At 56.3% G+C, this 15,987-nt stretch overlaps 1 protein-coding gene across 2 annotated transcripts in view; it reads left to right on the forward strand.

Annotated features, from left to right (window-relative positions):
- The window catches only part of LOC120375536 (bone morphogenetic protein receptor type-1B-like), a 279,242-nt gene that overhangs the window by 6,843 nt on the left and 256,412 nt on the right, over nt 1-15,987 (forward strand). For both annotated transcript variants that reach the window (XM_039496231.1, XM_039496235.1), the window contains exon 2: nt 12,494-12,577. The gene's annotated coding sequence lies outside the window, so the exon portion shown is untranslated. The remainder of the gene's footprint in view (nt 1-12,493; nt 12,578-15,987) is intronic.

Below are 15,987 nucleotides of genomic sequence, written 5' to 3' on the forward strand. Positions count from 1 at the left end.
CCCAAACCACCGGATTAGCTCGGAGATGACTTCAGGAGTAACCTCCTGTAGAGCTGAGACATACCAGGATACAATCCAGACTAATGAGCAGCTCTGTTACCCCTGCCCTGAAATCCTGGGTGCCTTACGATGCCTTGCTGAAGTAACTTCCACCTGGGCCACTCCCAAAGAGCCTTCCAGCAGGCAAGCCACACCCTGAGTCTCTGAGTGTAACTGCAGCCCACCAGCCACACTGTGGTTACACTCTGTCTCTCCCCAGCCCTGGTTCTACTACACGGTGACCCCCCAATACACCCCCAGTCCCAGAAATGCAGCTCCTGAGCAATACAGAATCTCTGAAGGCCAATAAACCTTTAGGAGAATAATATGTAAGATTATTTCAAATAGTTATTCAGAAACATCAGTTTAAACACACTGGCTTAGAAAGAGTTAGAGATTTTATATGCGTACAGGCATAACATAAACGAGAAATAACAATCAATTGGCTACCAGAAAAATAAAGATAAAATGCTTACTAATGCATACTTAAGAAATTATCTTCGTTTCAAAGCCAATTTTTCTAAACACATGCTTCAGTAGTCTTCCTGACCCAACTCCTTAGGGCAGGACCTCTCCATCAAAGTTACACAGTTGTGTCATTTTGTCTTCTCAGGTGTGGAGAATGCAATAGGCAGGAAGAGATGTGTTTTGTGGCTGTCTGCCCCTTCTGTCCCTGGGGGAAAATGGTGACTAACAATTGCTTTGCAGTGGGAAGAAAAGCTTAAATGTGATGCCCCAAATTTGTTTGGGCTACAGAACAGTGACTGAGGTCATGTCAGCTCTTGAGGAAATCTGCTAAATTAACCTGTCCGCTATATAGGGGCTATTTTCTTTCATTTTAAAAATAGTTATAATTTTCCACCAAGACAGCTAATACAAGTTAGCTAACTCCATGGAACAGCCTAGTGGAATCAAGACCCAGATAGATTTAACGTCCTCCCTCAATCATTCCTCAGCTGCAGGGAGAGGGGTCACTGCACACCCAACTTACATGCATCTGGACCTCCTATAACCAGACACACCCACCATGCCTCACCCTGCACACCCAGAACCCCCCTGGCCCTCCATACCCAAACCCCATCCCATTGAACCTCAACCCCTGCATCTGGAGCTCCCCTGTCCCCAGATCCCAACCCCTGCACCCAGAACACTCCCAATGAGCTCCCTGCACCACTGAGTCCCCACATCCATACCCCCACCAAGCCCCACTCCCCCAGCACCTAGACCCCCCTGCTGAGACCCCCACACCCAGTCCCCTCCACTGAGCCCCAACCACTTTCATCTGGAAGCACTGGCAGAGTCCCATTACTGGAATCCCCCCCAACAAGTCTCTGTGCATCCAGATCCCCCCACATCTACACCCCTCACTGAGCTGCCTGCACCCAGATTGTCCCACACAGAATCCTCTCACCCCACACCTGGATCCCCCCACACTGAGCCCTCCACACTTGGTTCCTCCTGGTTGAGCCTGCCTGCCCCACACCTGGTGGGCCCCAGGGTGTTTCTGGGGCAGACCTTGTGCTGTGTCAGGGTTGGGTGCAGCCTCCTCACTGATTCCATGTCCCAGGGGTGGAGGATGGAGAAGCTGTAGGGTGATCTTCCACTGCTCTGTTAAAGGCGGCTCGTCCAGGCTGGGCTCAGAGCGGCACGGGAGACGGAGGCCGGTGCAGGCAGCGGGGAGTGGCACATCCCGGGGAGCCCGGCGGCACGATGAGTGGCGGGGATCGCTAGTTCTTGCCCCGCCCCCCGGCCAGGGTCCGTGTCCCTGCAGGGCTGGGCTGGCCACCCCAAGATTGGCTGGAATGCCGCCCCTTTCAATGTGCTGCCCCAGGCACGTGCTTTCTTGTCTGGTGCCTGGAGCCGGTCCTGGCTGCAGGGTGATCTCCCACCTGTGTAAAGCCAGTGGCTTGTGCTTCCCCCCTGCCAGGCTAGAGCCTGCCCTGTGTGGATTCTCTGATGGCTAAGAAGCTGTGAGGGCCTACTGAACTTTTCCCCACACTCAACACAGATGTTATTTCTCTCTCCCATGGGGATTCTCAGCTGGGTCGTGGTTTCCTTGAAGCCTCTCTGAGTTCCCCTACAATTAACAGATTTTCCACCTTTCTGTGTTGGCTGGATTCCCTGCTGAGTCTCTGGCCTCTGTTGACTCTCACAGGCTTTTCCCTGCTCACATTTCCTGGACACGCCCCCTTTGTGTCTTTACAATAATGTCCCATGTGATTTGACTTGCTCATCATCTTCCTGCTGAGGCTTCTGCTCCTAGGTCTCACTCACCCTCCCATCACCCACTGGGACACAGAGAAAAAAAGTCAGAAACAGGAATGGAAAAGCAGAGAACAAATGAAAAGAACAGCTGGAGATGAAGACAAATGAGGGACCGAATTTCCCCAAACTTTTCCTCAAAGGGGAGGAGGGGATCAATTCTACATCCAGTCCCCTCTAAACACTCAGGGAGAAGGAAGTTAGGGGAGGAAGCTACTGCCAGGAGACAGTCAGGATAGGTAGGAAGCCAAGAGCAATATCTGCCCTGAGGAGATGACTGTTGCTGCAGACAAGCCTGAACCAAGAGAGTTCACAAGGTCTTTGTTGGGAATCCCAGCTGTTTCCTTCTGGTGCTGAGTTCATTTCATGATTACTCACTCCTACCCAAGTGATATAAGACCAATCACCCTCCCGTCTCTCATCCAGCAAATATGGTACTAATCACATCATTATGACTCTGTCAGTAGCAATCTTGCAGGAAATTACAGGTGCAAGGAGATCACAAAAGGACTTGATACATGGGGGTGTATGCCTTTAACAGTGACTTTGAAAAAGTGAGATTTAAAAATTGGGTGGAGAGTTAAGAGTTTAAAAATCAGTGTGGTGCTTGTGCACGGTATAATTTAGAAGCCAAGATTCCTTATTATTAGCATGAGTTTTGGTAAAGACTTGTTGGCATCTCATGGAAAATACTGCATGTTATTCAGCTCACCCCGGTCATATTTTTATTCCTTTTTACCTGCATGAAAGCAGGATTTTAATTAAGAGCTCCCACTTCTATTCATATTGCTTACTTCTCGCTGGAGGTTTTAAGACCAGATCCTCAGCTCATCAATCAGAGTAGCTCCAGTGTGAGTGTCCAGATCCATTAAAATCCTGTTGTGTACAAATGTCCTTAGTAATAGCAAAACAGGAGAGAAGGGAATGCTGGAAATACCACAGGCAGATCCCTCTATGAAGTTGAATGGTGTTCAGAGTTTTCCATGAGGTGGCTATTGAGGAATGCAGTGCCAATATACTTGAGCTAATAGCAAAAAAATAAGAGATATGCCAATCTCCTAGAACTGGAAGGGGCCTTGAAGGGTCATTGAGTCCAGCCCCCTGCCTTCACTAGCAGGACCAATTTTTGCCCCAGATCCCTAAGTGGCCTCCTCAAGGGTTGAACTAACAACTGTAGGTTTAACAGGCTAATGCTCAAACCACTGAGCTATCCCTCCCCACCATACAGTTCCCAGTTTACCACTGTGTCTGAGAAGAGATGATAATGAGTAAGACGCAAGAGGTAGTTATTATAGTACTAATCGCTAGTTCTTCTTCAAGTGCCTGTTCATGTCCATTCCACATTAGGTGCACGCACGAGCGCTAGAAACATTTTTCCCTTGCAGCTCCCGGCAGGGGGCTCCCTGAGTGAAGCAACTGAGCTGTGCAGATATTCTCCCGCTGGCCTGACCCCCTCCAGTTCCTGCTTCCATGGCGGCATTGGAACAGTCTCTTGCTCTCCTATGAGATGCAATCCCTTAGCCTTAGTGTTACAGAGCTGTTATCAGTTCGTTAGCAATCCCTCATTGTGGACGCTTAGTAGATTAGGTGCTTGGAGGTTTCCAGCACCCACCTTGGGCCACGGGGCATGTTGCAGGCCCACGGGTTTAAGGCATGTGCCACACGCCACAAGCCTCTGCTGGTTAGTGACCCCCATGACTCCTGTCTACATTGCCTGGGGGAAGCACACCAAATGGAGCGGTGTAAGATTTGCAAGGTGTTCAAGCCAAGAACAAAGAAAGAGACTTTTGTTTGAAGCAGTTGTTGATGGAGGCCGTGCTGCAGCTAGGAGGCCCGGAGCACCCAACAATGGCTCCAGCTTCCTCCGTGCAGAGTGCCCCAGATTCATCAAGAGACCCGGTGCCGGCCAAGCACCGGAAGCTGTCAGGCTCAGAGCGCCAAAGTAGGCCCCGGCATGGCTCATACTCCCAGGTGCAACCCAAGACACAGCCAAAGAAAGGGCGCGGACATTCCCCACAAAGGAGACCAGCACCATCCAAGGCCCTGAGCACCGGGAAGAGCGGGGATGGATGCTGTACTGGCGCTGTCACTGGTGCTGCTGGTGCAATGTGTCCCACCGAGTCCAGCTCTAGGTGAACTCAGTGCGGACGACAGGTTCGAGGGAGTAATAGATTAGCCCTCCATGCCTGACACCTTTGAGGCAGGGAAGGATCTCATCACTCCTGGCATTGGTCCCAGTCAAGCTCCAAGTCCGTGGACTCCCATTTACCCCTGACTCAGAGGGAAGTCTCGGTACCGGAGGCGAGTCAACATGCAGAATTAGTGGAAGGGACATGCCGCTTTCTGGAGCCCCCCAGAGACCCTCATCCCTTCTCTTCATAGTGCCTCTGGCTCCGGCTAGCTCTTCCAGCAGGAACTTCTCTGGCCCAAATCCTGCCACGAACCCAGGCAGCTCTTCCCACTCTTGGCTTCTGTCTGTTTCTGCCATGACAGGGAGAACCTGAGCGGCAGGGGCTGCAGGCATCTATCACTAACTCCTTGCCTTGCCGTTCCTCCTCGGCCTGGGTGGCTTCGCTCTCCTGTTGCAGCAGTGTCAGGTGCTCTCCTGGTGCCTCCTAGAAGAAGGCAGGGGAGGGGGGCTATGAACCACTGCAAGTGGCCTCCCAGCTGCTGGATTTCAGGGCCCACCTTGCTCTGCAGACACCGAAGTGGAATTCCTGGGACTCAGATTTTTTTTCCAGGTGTACAAGCTGAGCGAGGAAGATCTGAAAGGGAAAGGTGAAAGGAGGAACAGGTTTTCAGGCAAAAACTCAAAACCCTCTGGTGAAATGCCAGGAGTTCAGCCCAAACCCCAGCTCCTACCCGCAGCCTTAAAAGTCAACATCAGTCCATTCCCTCAACTACTCCACCCCCAACTCCCAGTGCTCCACAAGTGTCACAGCTGAACAGACCCCCACCAAAAGTAAGACTGTCCCCAAATACCCAGTTCTGTACCTCACATGCAATACATCCCAAAGACCCAGCTCCAACCCTGCACCCCTGTAGCAGGGTAGTTACCCTGCTCCTGCCCTAAAGGGGGGAAATGCAGCTTAGATGGGCCCATTGATATTATTGTGGGTGTGGGATACCAGGCTAGATGGGTCCATTAATCTGATGTTTGGGGCGGGGGGAGGAGGAGGATACCAGGTTACGTGAGCCCATTGATCTGATCCATTGGTTGCTTTATGAAGCATCCAATCCCCCCAGCTGGCCCTGCCCCTCCTGGCCCCTTCCCCCACCGGAGCCCAGAGTGCCCCCCTGTGTCTTCCCCTAGCATGCTCGGTGGGGGACACATGACCCCCCCTCCACCAGTGACCCCCGCCCCCTAAACGCTGGGTGGGTGGACAGTGCACGGCCCCTCCAGCTCCTGAGTGCCGGGCAGGCAGCACACAGCCCCCACCCCAGCCCTTCCTTCACAAGCACATGGTGGGCATCCCCAGGTGCCCCCCAGCCACCTCAAGTCCCGGCCGCAGGCTGGCCATGGCCGCCCTAGTCCCTGCCCCAGCACACTGCCCTGGGGAGGAGTAGCCAGCTGGCCTGGGCTGGGGCCAAGGGGGAAGGGCGAGCAGGAGGGGGCCTTCTGGGCAGAGCATGGGCAGGGCTACACTGGGCTGTTTGGGGAGACACAGCCTGCCCCAGCCCATGGTACACGCCATCCATGACTCGTCCCCTCCAACCTGATGGTAAGCGATGCCCAGCTGAGCCCATGGCCAGTACGTCCTGCTCCACCCACAGCCGGGCTGGGAGCCAGGACTCCTGGTTCTTATCCCCAGCTCTGGGAGGGCAGTGATGTCTAGTGGTTAGCGTGGGGGTTGGGAGCCAGGGTATCCGGGTCCCACCGCTAGCTCTGGGAAGGGAGTGAGGGCCAGTCGTGGTGCATCCCCTGGCTTGAAGTGGTTTCCATCCTGTACGGGGTTTACAGTTTTGTTCACTGGCTCTCAGCACCTCCCACTATAAAAATTGTTCCAGCCCCGCTGGGTCTACTGGTTAGAGCAGGGGAGGCTGGGAACCAGGCATGGGCGGTGGGTATAAGGCCCAGGGGATGCTGAGCAGGAGCGAGCCTTGGGGCAGGGCCACAGTCCAGGAGCGCCCAGCCTCCCCAAATGGAGGAGTCCCAAGCTGCCCATGGAGCCAGGACTCCTGGTTTCTATTCCTGGCTCTCCCACAGACTCCCAATCTGACCTGGCGCAGCCCATATCGCCCTCCCTGGTGCCTCAGTTTCCCCATGTGTGAGACGGGTACCAGTGTGAATGGATGCAGAGCCGTGGAGAATCTAGTCCCTTCTCCTGGCAGCTCCTTGGTAGCCCTGGGTAAGCAGCCGACTGCTCCAGACCCTGGATCACGTATGGGTAGACCAGGGCTGAGGGCTAGAGCTGAGGAATGGAAAGAATAAATCCACCCTTATCCCACCCCACGCCAGGGTACATGGCGGGGAGGCTGGTGTTGCAGGGGGCAGGGAGTCCTGCAGCCCTCGCAGGGGAGAAGGGGGCTTGACTGCTGATGGTGGTGGCAGGGTGGGGGGCACTGGTGGATTGTGGTCTCATCCCTGCGGGGCTGGAGATGGAGCACGGCCTGCTGGGAGCTGATGTCTCCTCTGTATGTGGGAGGGTGACACTGGGCCAAATTGTGGGACCCCCTGTCGCCTCCCAGGACAAGGGAGGGGCCTCTCAGCCTTGCCAGCTCTTCTCTCTTTCACCAGGACCTGCCCAAGCAGCTGGCCCAGCCCAGGCCCACCTTCCTGAACACCAGCAGCTTCCCATTCAGGGGAGTGGAGCGGCCGGGGAGTGGGGGCCTCTCAAGCCCCCCACGGGGAGCAGGGGCCAGGGCACTAGAGGGGGGCAAGGGCTGTGATGGGGGGAGGTGGGGTTGGAGAGATGTCGCGGGTGAAGCTGGGACTCAGGGAGGGAATGGGGCAAGCTGCAGGGAGACAGTGTAGAGTGGGGTATGTCACGGGGCGGGAGCTGGGAAGCTGCGGGGGAGGGGACACAGCCGAGGGGAGGTACTGGGGAGACTGCAGGGGTGCTCAAGAGGCAGTCGGCATGGGGGAGGATGTCAGGGGCGGGAGCTGGGAAGCTACGGGGAGGACACAGCCGAGGGGAGGTACTGGGGAGACCGCAGGGGTGCTCAAGAGGCAGTCGGCATGGGGATGTCAGGGGCGGGAGCTGGGAAGCTACGGGGAGGACACAGCCGAGGGGAGGTACTGGGGAGACCGCAGGGGGTGCTCAAGAGGCAGTAGTCATGGGGGTGTCACGGGGCGGGAGCTGGGGGCTGGGAAGCTGCGGGAGGACACAGCCGAGGGAGGTACTGGGAGACCGCAGGGGGTGCTCAAGAGGCAGTCGGCATGTGGGGGCAGGGCGGGAGCTGGGGGCTGGGAAGCTGCAGGAGGAGACACAGCCGAGGGAGGTACTGGGGACACCGCAGGGGTGCTCCAGAGGCAGTCGGCATGGGGATGTCAGGGGCGGGAGCTGGGAAGCTACGGGGAGGACACAGCCGAGGAGGTACTGGGGAGACCGCAGGGGTGCTCAAGAGGCAGTAGTCATGGGGTGTCACGGGGCGGTAGCTGGGGCTGGGAAGCTGCGGGAGGGGACACAGCCGGGGAGGTACTGGGGACACGGCAGGGGTGCTCAAGAGGCAGTAGGCATGGGGGCAGGGCGGGAGCTGGGGCTGGGAAGCTGCGGGAGGAGACACAGCTGAGGGAGGTACTGGGGACACCGCAGGGGTGCTCAAGAGGCAGTAGGCATGGGGGGCAGGGCGGGAGCTGGGGGCTGGGAAGCTGCAGGGGAGGACACAGCCGAGGGAGGTACTGGGGACACCGCAGGAGGTGCTCAAGAGGCAGTAGGCATGGGGATGTCACGGGCGGGAGCTGGGGGCTGGGAAGCTGCGGGGAGGACACAGCCGGGAGGTACTGGGGACACCGCAGGGGGTGCTCAAGAGGCAGTAGGCATGGGGGCAGGGCGGGAGCTGGGGGCTGGGAAGCTGCGGGGAGGACACAGCCGAGGGGAGGTACTGGGGACACCGCAGGGGGGGTGCTCAAGAGGCAGTAGGCAGGGGCGGGATGTCACGGGGCGGGAGCTGGGGGCTGGAAAGCTGCAGGGGAGGACACAGCCGGGGGAGGTACTGGGGACACGGCGGGGTTGCTCAAGAGGCAGTAGGCATGGGGGGGCAGGGCGGGAGCTGGGGGGCTGGGAAGCTGCAGGGGAGGGGACACAGCCGAGGGGAGGTACTGGGGAGACCGCAGGGAGGGCTGCTCAAGAGGCAGTAGGCATGGGGATGTCACGGGGCGGGAGCTGGGGGAGCTGGGAAGCTGCAGGGGAGGACACAGCCGAGGGGAGGTACTGGGGACACCGCAGGGGTGCTCAAGAGGCAGTAGGTATGGGGATGTCACGGGGCGGGAGCTGGGGGCTGGGAAGCTGCAGGAGGACACAGCCGGGGAGGTACTGGGGACACGGCAGGGGGGCTGCTCAAGAGGCAGTAGGCATGGGGGGGAGGCAGGGCGGGAGCTCGTACTGGGGTTGGGGTGTCAGGCCGTCGCGGGTCTCCTTGTGAATGGCACCAGGCTGCAGGGAACCCCACGGCCGGCAGCCCCCCTGCCTCCCAGCCTGGCTTCCCAGCATGTAGCTGGCAGGGGGGGGATGTGACTGCCGCGGGGGCATTCACCCCACTCCCATCCCCGCGGGTGGGGAGTGGGAGGGGCCTGGGGCCCCAGCAGAGAGCCCATTCAGGAGGCTCCCAGGAAGGCTGGAAATCAGGGTCCCCGTCCCCAGGAAGGATGGACTGAGGCTGGTGCGAGGGGCCCCCTACAGACCCACGGCCAGCGGCTCCGCGGCCCCAGGCCCCCGGGGCACAACGTGGTTCTAAGGGAGGCGGGGGGGGGGGTAAAGGGAGGCGCCCCCTAGACAAGCTGGGGGGCCGGGAGGGGGGTGGCAGCAGGGGCACCAGGCCCTAACGGCTGAGACTCGCCAGCTCATCACAGCTGTGGCTGCGCAACGTGCCCCCGGATCCGGTGGGGCTGCCCCCCCTCCGCCCCCCCCCCGCTGTATCTCTGGGGGGGTCTGGTCCCTGCAGCCCCTCCCCATTGCACCCTGAGGGCGGGGGTCTGGTCCCCGCTGAACCCTGGGGCGGGGCTGGACACTGCAGGCAGCCCCCACCCTCGCACTCAAACACGGGGGGGTGGGGGGGATTTTTCTTGTACTCCGATTGGTCAGGGCTCCTCTTCCTATTGGCTGTGTCGGGAGGGCGGAGCTTCGCGGGCGGCGTCACGTGGCCGCGAGCTGACAGCGCGGTGCCTTCTGAGCTGCACGTGGCGCGGCCCGGAGCCCGAGCGGGTAAAGGCTGCGGGGGGGGCCCCGAGCGCCCCAAATCTCCCCAGGCCCCCGCCCCCAATACCTCCCCCCCTCCGTGCCCCCTCCCCAAATGCCTCCCGCCCCGCTACCACCGCCCCCAAACACCCCCCGAGCTCCCCCAAATACCCCTGCTCCCCTCGTCTACTCCCGTCCCCCAAATACCCCCCCAGCGCACAATGCCTCCCACCCCCTCTACACCCCGTGCCCAAATACCTTCCACCCCCTTGTCTAGCTCCTGCCCCAAATACCTTCCACCCCCTCATCTATCCCCTGTGCCCCCAAATACCTTCCACCCCCTCATCTATCCCCGTGCCCCCAAATACCTTCCACCTCTTCTACCCCCACCCCTTCTACTCCTGCCCCAAATACCTCCCCTCTTCTACCCCACATCTAGCCCCTGTCCCCAAATACCTCCCATCCTCTCCCTCATCTACCTCTGCCCCAAATACCCCTGCCCCCTCTTCGACCCCTGTCCCCCAAATACCCCCCCAGCGCCTTATGCCTCCCTCCCCCTCTACGCCCCGTGCCCAAATACCTTCCACCCCCCTCATCTATCCCCCCGTGCCCCCAAATACCTTCCACCCCCTCTTCTACCCCCACCCCCTTCTACTACTGCCCCAAATACCTCCCCCCTCTTCTACCCCCACATCTAGCCCCCTGTCCCCAAATACCTCCCATCCTCTCCCTCATCTACCTCTGCCCCCAAATACCCCTGCCCCTCTTCTACCCTGTCCCCAAATACCCCCAGCGCCCAATGCCTCCCACCCCTCTCGCCCCGTGCCCAAATACCTTCCACCCCCTCATCTATCCCCGTGCCCCAAATACCTTCCACCCCCTCATCTATCCCCGTGCCCCCAAATACCTTCCACCCCTCATCTATCCCCGTGCCCCCAAATACCTTCCACCCCTCTTCTACCCCACCCCTTCTACTCCTGCCCCAAATACCTCCCCCTCTTCTACCCCACATCTAGCCCCTGTCCCCAAATACCTCCCATCCTCTCCCTCATCTACCTCTGCCCCCAAATACCCCTGCCCCTCTTCTACCCCTGTCCCCAAATACCCCCAGCGCCTAATGCCTCCCACCCCTCTACACCCCGTGCCCAAATACCTTCCACCCCCTTGTCTATCCCCGTGCCCCAAATACCTTCCACCCCTCAACTATCTGCCCGTGCCCCAAATACCTTCCACCCCTCATCTATCTGCCCATGCCCCAAATACCTTCCACCCCCTCTTCTATCCCCACCCCTTCTACTCCTGTCCCCAAATACCTCCCCTCTTCTACCCCACATCTAGCCCCTGTCCCCAAATACCTCCCATCCTCTCCTCATCTAACTCTGCCCCCAAATACCCCTGCCCCTCTTCTATCCCCTGTCCACAAATACTTCCCACCCCTCATCTACCCCGTCCCGAAATACCCCAGCCCCAATGCCTCCCACCCCTCTACACCCCGTGCCCAAATACCTTCCACTCCCTTGTCTAGCTCCCTGCCCCCAAATACCTTCCACCCTCATCTATCCCCACCCCAATACCTCCTACCGCCCACATCTAGCCCCCTGTCCCCAAATACCTCCCATCCTCCCCCTCCTTCTACCCCCTGCCCCAAATACCTCCCCCCTCTTCTAGCTCCCCAACTACCTCCCATCCTCCCCCCTTCTACCGCCTGCCCCAAATACCTCCCCTCTTCTAGCCCCCAAATACCTCCTATCCTCCCCTTCTTCTACCCCCTGCCCCAAATACCTCCCCTCTTCTAGCCCCCAAATACCTCCTATTTTCTCCTCTTCTACCCCCACCCCCAAATACCTCCCCTCTTCTAGCTCCTCAACTACCTCCCATCCTCCCCTTCTTCTACCCCCTGCCCCAAATACCTCCCCTCTTCTAGCTCCCCAAATACCTCCTATCCTCCTTCTTCTACCCCTGCCCCAAATACCTCCCTCTTCTAGCCCCAAATACCTCCTATCCTCCCCTTCTTCTACCCCTGCCCCAAATACCTCCCCTCTTCTAGCCCCCAAATACCTCCTATCCTCTCCCTTTTCTACCCCCACCCCCCCAAATACCTCCCAGACCAGAACATAATATGGAAAAAAGCAGGATTTCTTACTTAAAAAAACCACCACAACAAAAAAACAAAGCCCAGGCATTCACAGTGCAAAGTCAAGGGAGATCACCACCAATTAACTTTTAAAATGGACTCTGTAGCCTTGCCTATATTTTTCACAAAAGAGAAGCAGGACAGAATTTCACTGAATTGAGTCCTTGCAGACTGAATTGCATTTGAATACCTCTTCACGTTGCAAATTTAAACCACCCTCTTGGCTTGTGTTGGTTTTTGGGGTTGTTTTTTGTTTTTTTATTTAATAGAATCATGTTTTAATTGTGTTAGCAGATAAAGTGAAATACACAAATCTGTGTAAGTTTAGGGTTATAAAGAATTATGCAATGTTTGTATAAACTGCAGTTTTAAAAATGTGGTTATAATATTTTATTTTCTGTGTTTAATTACATTTTCTTCATACTGTTTTTGCTATATAAAATTACAAAACCCCTCTGTGTTAAAAGAACATTCATGCTATGCACTCAATACTTAGAAGTTAGCAAATGCCAGAATACTAAGGTTGCCCAAGCATCAAATAAAAACATTTCAGCTCCCTTTACTTCCCAGTACATGAGAAATTGTCCCAAACCCAGAGATAAAACAAAATACTACAGAATTTTTTAAAAAAAGAAAAAGCCCTGAACCTATAGTTTGTGGCAAATTTCTTTGAACCTGAGTCCTCGGTACATATATCACATGTGCAGTTTTTTTCCATTAGGCCTGCTTTCCATCCACAAACTCTACCACTGAAGCTGATGGGAGCTGCAGGCATTCAGCGCCTTTGAACATCAGGTCACTTTTTGTAAGTACTGAGTATCTGTGAGTCTCACTGACCTCAAAGGGGTTTGTGGGTGAAAATCAGACCATTGTTGTTTACATGCCTAAACGTGGTGTGAAGTGCCTGACTTTTAGGCAAACAGGTTAAATATACACAGATATGTAATATGTTGGCCTGGCTGACTACAACATTAGAGAAGGGAGCTCGGACATAAATCCTGTCCACTGCAGAGGTTCTATGGGAAGTTTCCCAAGGGAGTTTTCATCCTTCAGAGAGATCTTAGTGTAAAATTGCTTGATTGGTTGCCTTTTAGAGCCAAGTCTTCATGAAGAAGGTATTGCAATTGATCCATCACGCAAAGGAAAGTAGTACCTTAGAGGGCTTTCTGAACTCGTTATTGCTGTTTCAGTTTCGCTACATGGTCAGCGGATATCCAGTCTCTGAAGCAAAGCTGTCATTATGTTCAGTACAGTGCCTGTGCTTTTACGTAAATCAAAGGCCTTCATGGAGGTTTCTCATTGATATTGCAAGAAATCATGAGTGAAATCATGCTCTTCTTGACTGACATTCACATGTCAGGGTGTGCAAATTAATTAGGGGTTTGTGGTTATATAAAAATGGAGCTAAGATAATCAAAGGAAATAATTCTTTTAACTATAATTAATGATCAAATGAATTAATTCAAATATTTTTGAGAATAAGCCAATGTATTACATATGAAAGGCACATTATACAATTGACTACACGACTGAAGCTGCTAAAAGTTTTATTGTGCTAAAAATACAGTGAGATTTGATAGGTAGATATCTAAGAGAGATTTGTGAGGTGCCAAGTAAACCGTTGGTGCTATCCAAATAGTAATTAGGGCTCCGTGTCTGTCACGGAGGTTGCGGGAGTCACAGATTCTGTGACTTTCCACGACCTCCATTACTTCTGCAGGGGCCAGTGTAGCTGATCCCATGGCTGCCAAGACAGCCACACGGGCCACTGCTGGAGTGGCCCTGGGGACAGCCAAATCCTGGGACTTCTCACCTCACAAGAGAGCAGGATTTAGCTGCGATCCTTTTTTCCTGTGCGTGACCAGGATCCATTCCTCAGCTGGATGGCAGCATTTGGCCCTCAGTTGTACACTCGTGGATAGTGGCTCTGGGACCAAATGCATCGCTGGTGTAATTCCACTGCAGTCAGTGAAGTTACACTAGATTAAATTGATCCATGAAGCCTAATTTTTACCTCAGAAGCATCAGTTCAACTCTGTCTCAAGTCAGTGGGGGTTATTTATGGCTTTCTAAGGGTATGGTAAAAAAAATGGTGTCACTGAGAGATGCAAATAACGGCTGTGAAACATATAAATCCCTGGAATGCATTTTGATCATAGAGGGTAGGAAAGAAGGTCCTCTCCCCCCCGACCTCCCATCCGCACACACAGACACTGTTGCTTAAGTGTAGAGTCCACAGCTGAGCATTTGCAACATAAACCAGAGAGACTATCACTGGTATTCCTAGAAACCTGATGAGTCACACAGGTACAGCTGGGGAGCTATTCTGTAGTGTACATCTATCTCCCTTTAACCTTTGTGGTGAGTATCTGATTATGTAAATGGTGTTGACCCATACGTGGGGTTGTGAAGGAATTTCCCCCCTGGTTAGTTTGGCAGACCCCCTTGGAGCTTTTCACCTCCCTCTGCAGCATGGGGCATGGGTCCCTTGCTGGTTTGAACTAGTAAATGGTAGTTTTTCGGGTGCTTGCTCATGTCCATCGCCCATTGTGTGTGTGCTCTCCACATGCACCGGTGCGGGACGTTTTTCCACTAGCAGTATCCACAGGGGAGCTGCTCCGGCCCCCTCTGGAGTGGCGCCCGCATGGCACAGTATAGGGGGTGCTGCTGGCTCTCCCCACCCTCAGTTCCTTCTTGCAGCCAGTGGCGGTGCATGGGATGTTTGCCGCTCTTACTAGCATTGCTTAGGCTATAATACGTGTCGTTGTAAACAGCTGAGCCTTTGAAACATGATGTCACTTTGGCGGGTAGGAAGGAATGAACCTTTAGCAAAGCTTTTGACACAGTCTCCCACAGTATCCTGCAGGCAAGTTACAGAAGTCTGGGCTGGATGAGTGGACTCTAAGGTGGACAGAAAGCTGGCGAGAGCCTCGGGCTCAGGGAGTAGTGCTCCACGGCTCCATGGCTAGTTGGCATCTGGTATCGAGCGGAGTGCCCCATAGCATCGCCAACTTTCAAGTTGCACAAACCCCAAACACCCTAGCCCTGCCCCTTCCCCAAGGCCCCGCCTCCCACTCCCTACATTCCTCCTCCCTTGGTGGCTCGCCCTCCCCCACCCTCACTCACGTTCACTGGTCTGGGGCAGGGGGTTGGGGTGTGTTGGGGGTGAGGGGCTCTGGGGTGGGGCTCTGGGGTGGGGCTGGGAATGAGGGGTTATGGGGGCAGGAGGGGGCTTGGAGTTGGGGTGTGAGAGGGTGAGGGATCCGGCTGGGGGAGAGAGCTCTGGGGTGGGGCTGGGGATGAGGGGCTTGGGGGCAGGAGGGGCTCTAAGATGGAGGAGGGGGCCGCGCGATTTGGTGTGGGGGAGGGGCTGTGGGTTGAGGTACAGGAGGGGTGAGGGATCTGGGCTGGGGCTGGGGTGAGAGATTCAGGGTGTGGGACGGGGCTCTGGCTGGGCGTGCAGGCTCTGGGGTGGTGATGGCAATGAGGAGTTTGGGGTGCAGCAGGGGGCTTTGGTTTTGAGGCGGGGCTCTGGGCTGGGGGTGCAGGGTGGGTGAGAGCTCTGGGGTGGTGACGGGGATGAGGAGTTTGGGGTGCAGGAGGGGCTTTTGTTTTGAGGCGGGGCTCTGGGCTGGGGTGCAGGGTGGGTGAGAGCTCGGGGCTGGGATGAGGAGTTTGGGGTGCCGGAGGGGGCTTTGGTTTTTAGGCGGGGCTCTGGGCTGGGGGTGCAGGGTGGGTGAGAGCTCTGGGGTCGTGACGGGGATGAGGAGTTTGGGGTGCAGGAGGGGCTTTGGTTTTGAGGCGGGGCTCTGGGCTGGGGGTGCAGGGTGGGTGAGAGCTCTGGGGTGGTGACGGGGATGAGGAGTTTGGGGTGCAGGAGGGGGCTTTGGTTTTGAGGCGGGGCTCTGGGCTGGGGGTGCAGGGTGGGTGAGAGCTCTGGGGTGGGGCTGGGATGAGGAGTTTGGGGTGCAGGAAGGGGCTTTGGTTTTGAGGCGGGGCTCTGGGCTGGGGGTCAGGGTGGGGAGGGCTCTGGGGTGATGACGGGGATGAGGAAGTTGGGGAGCAGGAGGGGGCGTTGGTTTTTAGTCGGGGCTTAGGGCTGGGGGTGCAGGGTGGGTGAGAGCTCTGGGGTGGGGCTGAGATGAGGAGTTTGGGGTGCAGCAGGGGCTTGGGTTCTGTGGCGGGGCTCGGGGCTGGGGGTGCAGGGTGGGTGAG

This window comes from Mauremys reevesii, linkage group 12 (genome assembly GCF_016161935.1).
Source record: "Mauremys reevesii isolate NIE-2019 linkage group 12, ASM1616193v1, whole genome shotgun sequence".
NCBI lineage: Eukaryota > Metazoa > Chordata > Testudines > Geoemydidae > Mauremys > Mauremys reevesii.